General features: G+C 40.8%; 1 long non-coding RNA gene across 2 annotated transcripts; it reads right to left on the reverse strand.

Annotated features, from left to right (window-relative positions):
• Nucleotides 1–1604: 1604 nt before the first annotated feature.
• LOC132080224 (uncharacterized) lies at nucleotides 1605–4958 on the reverse strand. 2 transcript variants are annotated; one of them, XR_009419532.1, is made up of 2 exons: nucleotides 4785–4958; nucleotides 1605–2497 (listed from the first exon to the last, which is right to left on the reverse strand). It is a non-coding gene; the product is annotated as an uncharacterized LOC132080224 (long non-coding RNA). The 2 variants fall into 2 exon arrangements; XR_009419533.1 differs by having other exon boundaries at nucleotides 1605–2494; nucleotides 4785–4932.
• Nucleotides 4959–6773: the final 1815 nt, after the last annotated feature.

Raw genomic sequence — 6773 nt, forward strand, 5'->3', positions numbered from 1 at the left:
AGAAAAACTTCAGACAAGCAAAAAACTGAAAAACATGGCTCAAAGTCCTTGCTTCAGTACAGCTCTTGTAGGAAAGCCCTGGATAAAGTGAATTCTATCTGTATTCAAAAGAAAAAACCACAAACTCTCATCTGCACTGCTTCATGAAATGTCCTGAAAAATGACCAAAGGTTAAGAGTAAATAGTCTTGATCTCACTGAAGTCAAATAGTCAAGATCCCATTAACTTCCAGGGGACAAGACTCAACCCAGGAATGATTGCAAGAGGGAATAAAGGAAAAACAGCAAAAGGTGGGCCTGGCAGAAGCACACAAGCTGAAACTAGGTCCTAAGGCCATAACATGGCATCACTGTCCTATACAGAACTTCACAAAGTCTGTAAAAAACTATAACTGTGCATCACAACTTTCTTTGCCTACCTTTCTGGTGTTTGAGGCTTTTCTACCATTAGAAGTCCAGGGGAATAAAACCCTGTCTGCAATAGCTGTGAAACAAGCAACATTCAATCCTGAATCTTCTATCTCCAACCATCTCCTTGTGGACCAACAAAACTGTTTCACAGAATCATTTGCCACTGACTGTCATCTTTAGGAGAGTTCAGTACCTGGAAGCTGCAGCAGAGACTTCCCCTACTGCCTCAACACATAGTATTTCATGAAATCAACTTGAATTTATAAATTAAATATTCAGTCCTTGAGCTGGCAAGAGAAAGATTGAGACAACTGTAACTAAAAGAACGTCAATGTAGAAAATAAGTGTGAATAAACTCACTAGAAAGAAATATGTAGGAAGGAAAATCTATGTAATGAAAACGAACGTTCAATTATGCAGAGCAGACTCAAAGCTTGGTTTGGGTAGCACTGGAGTGGAGCACAGAGGGGATACAGCAAGAAACTCACATGTATGAAACCAGGCAGAGCAGGTGAATATAAATTAGTTAATTAACAGCATGAATATTAACAAGATCAGTGGTGAAATCCAAAACTGGAACTGACAATAATCAGTGGGAAAAATAATAATATTCAAGTGCATCTAAGCTTAATTTTCTTTCCTTTTCTATGGTAAAAGATAAATCTTTAAATTAATTTTAATCACAATGTCACAAGCTGAGCAGTGTGTGAGCCTTAAGAAGAGGCAGCAGCTTCTTTATAGCTGCTGCCCTGGGTCATCATGCTTGCTTATTACTTAAAACCCTAAGTTAGAATTCAGGGCACAGCAGAGTTATCAGTCCAGGGTAAGCAACAAGAGACACACCTTGATCCTAGGACATGATGAACAACCAGTGGAAATGTTATTTCTCTCATTCTCTGAGGTGTTTTTGCAGTGTGACATGAAAAGGTGCCTTGCCATTAGAGGATGCTAATATTCCAACACTCGTGAGGAACACAACATTTGTATTGGATGGTCAGGACCAAAACCAGCTCACACTTTGTACAGTTCTCAACACAAACTGCAACCCGCTGCTCTAAAAGCATGAGCCCTGCATGCCCAATGATTCCACAGAACATTCCACCAGCCTTCATCCCTTCCCACCTCACATTTCTGGTGTTGATGGATAAAACACAAACTGCCCAGCAGTAGTAACAAAGGAGTTAACAAGCCAGCCACTGAGAAAAAGAAACAAAAACCTTTTATTTTCCTCCACTTTGTCACTGTTTTGCAATTTAACATTTGCCGTGAATTAATTACTGGAAGTCTCCGTTAAGACTCTTAACATTTAGAGTGAAAGGTCAGCATAAACTCAGGGTCACTGTTTACAGTGCTCTCTGAGCAAGCAGTCTCATTGCTTGGAAGTAACCGTGACTGTTAAAAGTACAAGGCAAGTATAACGAGGAAATGAAATACAGAACTCTAAAAATATCCCTCTGATCTATGCATGTAGTGTAGTGCCTGACAAATTCAATTAAATATGTCATACATCATTCCTACAATGTTACTGATAGAGACATAGCAGTATTGAATTTTAATTATTCAGCTGGTATTGATCCCACAATAATCTGGTGAAAATCATTCCAGGTTGTCAGTACCCCTAGGAGACAACAGCTATTATCTAATTATAAATCACACTGTGCCATTTGACAAAAGGTTAGGGCTTTCTTTTTAAATATTTTTGCAGTCAGATTCTCATGTATAAATCAGAGTGACATGATTGTCTGCAAATGCTAATTATTTTCTTCCCATTGAGCATCCATTCCATTACCATGATGGACTGGTAAAAGCGAGCTCTTAGTGCGTGTAACAAATTCCCAGACACGCAGCAATGATAAAGGAATTGGGATTTCCGATTTTTATTCCACACTGACCTTGAGCAAGCAATTGCAACGCTCACAGGGTTTGCATTTCCCCCAAGGAGAAGAGTGGGACAATATTTGCAGTGCCCACTCTTGTTAAACGCTTTCAGGTCCTCAGAGGAAAGCTGCTGAGCAGCAGCAAGCTTTGCTTTTCAGCTTTCGTGGAGGCAAGAGGCAGGCTAGTGCGGTAAACAGGCATGATTCCTGCTGACAAAATTGAAACAGTAATCAATATTGATACAGTAATTAATACTTGAAAATAATGAAACAGTTAAAAGGTGTAATGCCAAGAAAGAAAGGGAGAGGAGAGGTTCGAAGCAAGAGGTAACAGTCACTAAAAATTAACAGAAAAAAGGGAAAATCTGGTTGGGTCCCAGGAAAATGCTAATTTTAAGAGATTTATTGCTTTGATGCTTAAATATAGTATTATGTTAGTTTTGGCATATTATACTAGCTTGGTGCACATGCGTAACCCAAAGGTGAATTAAAGGAAATCAAGGAAGAGGAGAGGCCTTCATCAGTGACAACCCCCAAAAAGGAGTGTGACCACCAAAGAGTGGTGGAGCATGCACAGTAAAGGTGGTGATGAGGGTGGAGGTAGAAATGTGATAAATTGAAAATGGGAGGAGATGGCATTGACACATGACATATAAGGGGGGAATCTTCACTTGGCAAGCTCGTACGTGAGGTGGCAAGGGTCCAGAACCCTGCTCTCTGTACCCCGCGGTTATCTTTTGCTTATGCGCTGTTATTGGAACCAAATTATCCCTTATTTTAATCAAATTATATTGTCAATATTTCAAGTGTATCCAATTTTATATATTTTCTAAACTATTCAATTAAAATTGCTGCTACCTCTAATATTGTTTGGTTTTTCTGATGGTGGGATAATAGGGAAAATATAACACTAGTAATGGCACAGTGTTCTCCTGCAGGAATCTGTTTCCCTCCGCACTGCACTGCCATCATCAGGGGGCTGGCTGGCTGGGCCTTCCATCAGTTTTGTGTTCCCCCTTCAGACACTGGCCTTTTATCGAAGGCCCAGAGGAGGGAGCACACATTCCCAAATCATGGAGTTATTGCTAGCAAGCAGCTTTTTGCTCTGATGGCAGCTGGCTTTTGGCTCAGCACCCCGCACTGACCATCAGCAGCAGCACAAGCAGGAAGAGCCAAGGGCAGCCAGGGCAGCTCCCCGGGGAGGGCAGGCAGGGAATCTTCACTGGCATCCAACAGCCTCTGACAGATGCTGTCCCCACAGGGTACAGCTATGCATAGGGAAAGGCGGTGATAAAAGCGCCTGATCATTGCTCCCTAAAACACAATGACTTAAACAACTGCGCTGATGGTCTGTAATAAACACACCGTTCAGTGCCCTTCTGGGACTCCCTCCTTTCCCCACACATGCCTTGAACTTTATGATACAGAAATAAGGATAAAATAAATGATCGGCGACAAATGGCCTGAACCGAGGACATCAAATCTGAAAGGGGAGGTTAAATATTCAGGAAACTGTAAATGTCCTCCTTTAGATTCCAATTTTATCTGATTTGCAAATGTCACTGCTGAGTCAAGGACAGTTTAGAGACTAAAACAATCTTTCAGCTGAAACAAGGGACATTTTGGAAAATCAGGTTCAAATGAGAAACATACACATGAAAGCCATCACTTGGCACTCACTGCAGTCTGCAGGCCCTGGGTGGGCTTTGGGACTCACTCTAATCTGTAGGACAACATTTTCACACTTGCACCAGAGACCTGCAATATTGTGATATTTCCTGCAGTTCATGGATTTCAGAGACTCTGCAGGGAGAGTCACTACAGTCCTTCATTCCCTAGCACGCCCCTGAACTCAAGGATCTCTCAGAAAAAGACAGATATTATTAGCAGCAGTTGGATTAGAACCTCACTTCTGCAGGGGTGAGGAACTGCCAGGGTCTCCCATGCATGTTATTACCAGAGACTTCTAACAATACAAGAGATTTTAGGTACTCGGTGGCCTAAGTTCTAGTTTGAAAGGAGAATTGTCATGGAATAACCCCAAGACTCTTTCATTTCATTTCACAGAAAGCAAAAACATTAGGTAGCATTAAAAGCTCCTCTAGCTAACCTTTGCAAACTCTCTTAGTACACCTAGGTGAAGTCAGGACTCTGTTCACTCCCAATTACTTATTCACTCTTCATTTTCATTCAATTACCCCAAAACTCTCCCACCTAAAGAAATTCAACAAGACACTGCCAAAAAGAGAAAATCCTCAGCACGATTCACTTAAGCTGCCACACAATTCTTAGTCACTTTCCATTCCTGAGTTAAGTTCACCTCAGCCATCTAAAATAAAAAGCTCTATGTCCTAAGCTACCATGCTTCTTTTAAAATACTTTATTTTATTACTCTTTTCCAGCCTTGTATGTGCTTTCTAGGTTCAGGCTTTGCTTTATCAGACAGCAATCTGCGACCAGTCCTTTTCCATAATTAACCTCACATATTCATAACTACCTGTAGTTTTTTCTTACTCTGGAGCATATCTTCTCATTTTGCTTCATCTCTGGAGTATTCCGTGTTGTGCCCAAAACAGAACAAATAAAAGCCCTGGGAAGCACAGAGTCCCAGCAGGGTGAACAGGTTTGTGTGGTTACTCTGTGAGCATGAATGACACAAAGCCAGGGGGACCTCCCAAAGAGACCTAAAGGAAAAAAATGCCAAGAAATGCCAGGCTCACTCTGAACCATTTCTTGCTGTTCTGGCTGCAGAAACATTTGTCTTGCATGCCACAGCTGAGTCCAACAAGTCCAAGCCCACCTACAAGTCCAGATCAGACTCGCACCCCTGTCAGCACTGACTCACAGGACACAAGTGCTGAGGCAGAAAATCATTTCCCTCCCAGCATGGCAACCCAGGGACCCAAGGAAAAGACACAAATTGTCACAACTTGCCACCCCCAAAACTGAGGTGATGCCTAGCAACAAGGGGAAAATTCTGGGAACAAAACACAGAAGAAAACCTACCTGTTAATTCTGAGGTAAACACGAAGTTGCAAAAAACCTGTATTTTAAACAATCCAAGGGGTTTTGAGAAATTGAGGAACCTGTGTGGTTTGAAAAGCTATGTGCTACAAGGCTTGAATTATCCCAGACAAATGACTACGTGTCACAGGCAGTACAAAACCCACTGACTGGGTAATGGCAGCTCACAGGTGAACAGAAAACCTGCATCTGACCAAAGGTAAAAATAAAGGCAAAATTAGAGCAGGGATGTGAGGTTTTTAGCTTGGAGAACTTTCACATGAATGCCATCCATCAAATCCCCTACTGTGCATGAACACAATATCAGACCCAGGGAAAATGTCATATTTTATCACCATTGAGGCACTTGACTTTTTTCCACATGTCTGATTGTGTGATTTCTCCCCTGAAATTCCAGCTGCTGTTCAGTCATACATCTATCAAACCTTTTAATTAAAATACCACATTCAATATTCCATAAAGTGGAGTAGCAATGTTTTAAAGATTATCTGCACAAATAGTAAACATTTCCAAATGCATATGATAATGTTTAGTGAATAAAAAATGAGAAGCCATTGGTGCTTTTGAATCCTATTGTATAATAGTAACTTGTGCATTTACTCTAAAAACGTTGCTGCTACATCTCAGAGCGCTTTTATACTCACTTGTCTTCCTAGAATGTGTGATATGCTCACTTCATAACTGTGGAGGGCTCAGGAGAAGTTGAGTGAAACACTAAGTGTGACAAACCAGAAAAGACACATCCTGGCCTTAAGCTGCAGTACTCAAACTGGTCATAAAAACCTTTACTTCCTTTTCTTTTTCATATGTGTATATACTTTTTTTCTGAAGATTTCATCATTAATAAAAAAAGCTTACTTAGAAAAAATTAATTTGTTTCAACAAAACAACCTTAACATTATGGAGATAAAATGGAAATAACCAGAAAGATATTTTCCACTGAAATAAAACACTGGTACAGAAAGTGTAGCATGGTTTGCAAACTATAACAGCATATTTCTAAACCAAACACAAATCTGAATTCTGCTCAGATCTCATATTTGCTGGTAGAATGCACGAGCTTTTTCATGATACCTGTACTATCAATTGATCTGCTTTAGAGTGGTGCATATTGAACAAGTCACAAGATCCAAACAAACCACAAAGCCCCTCTAGCAAACCAAGTGGCTTTTGATGTCCTTGTTGACAGTGTTTCATGAGAATTATGAGAAGTGCTGGAGGCTCACAATGAGAGACAAAGACAAAAGATGTGGTTGGAAGGCAATAGCTGCCCCTCCTCCTTCCTGCTGGACACACAGGAAATATTAACCAGCCAGTTAATTAACTGGCCAGCTCACACTGACTGTGAAATCATCACATTTCAATCACTGAATTAACAAGTGCTTGTTTCCTGAGAAACATCCCAGTGAATTTATTCTCTGTACCTGGTGCTGGCCAGTTCTCTCTCACTGCCACAGAGTCA

Source organism: Ammospiza nelsoni, chromosome 15, assembly GCF_027579445.1.
Source record: "Ammospiza nelsoni isolate bAmmNel1 chromosome 15, bAmmNel1.pri, whole genome shotgun sequence".
NCBI lineage: Eukaryota > Metazoa > Chordata > Aves > Passeriformes > Passerellidae > Ammospiza > Ammospiza nelsoni.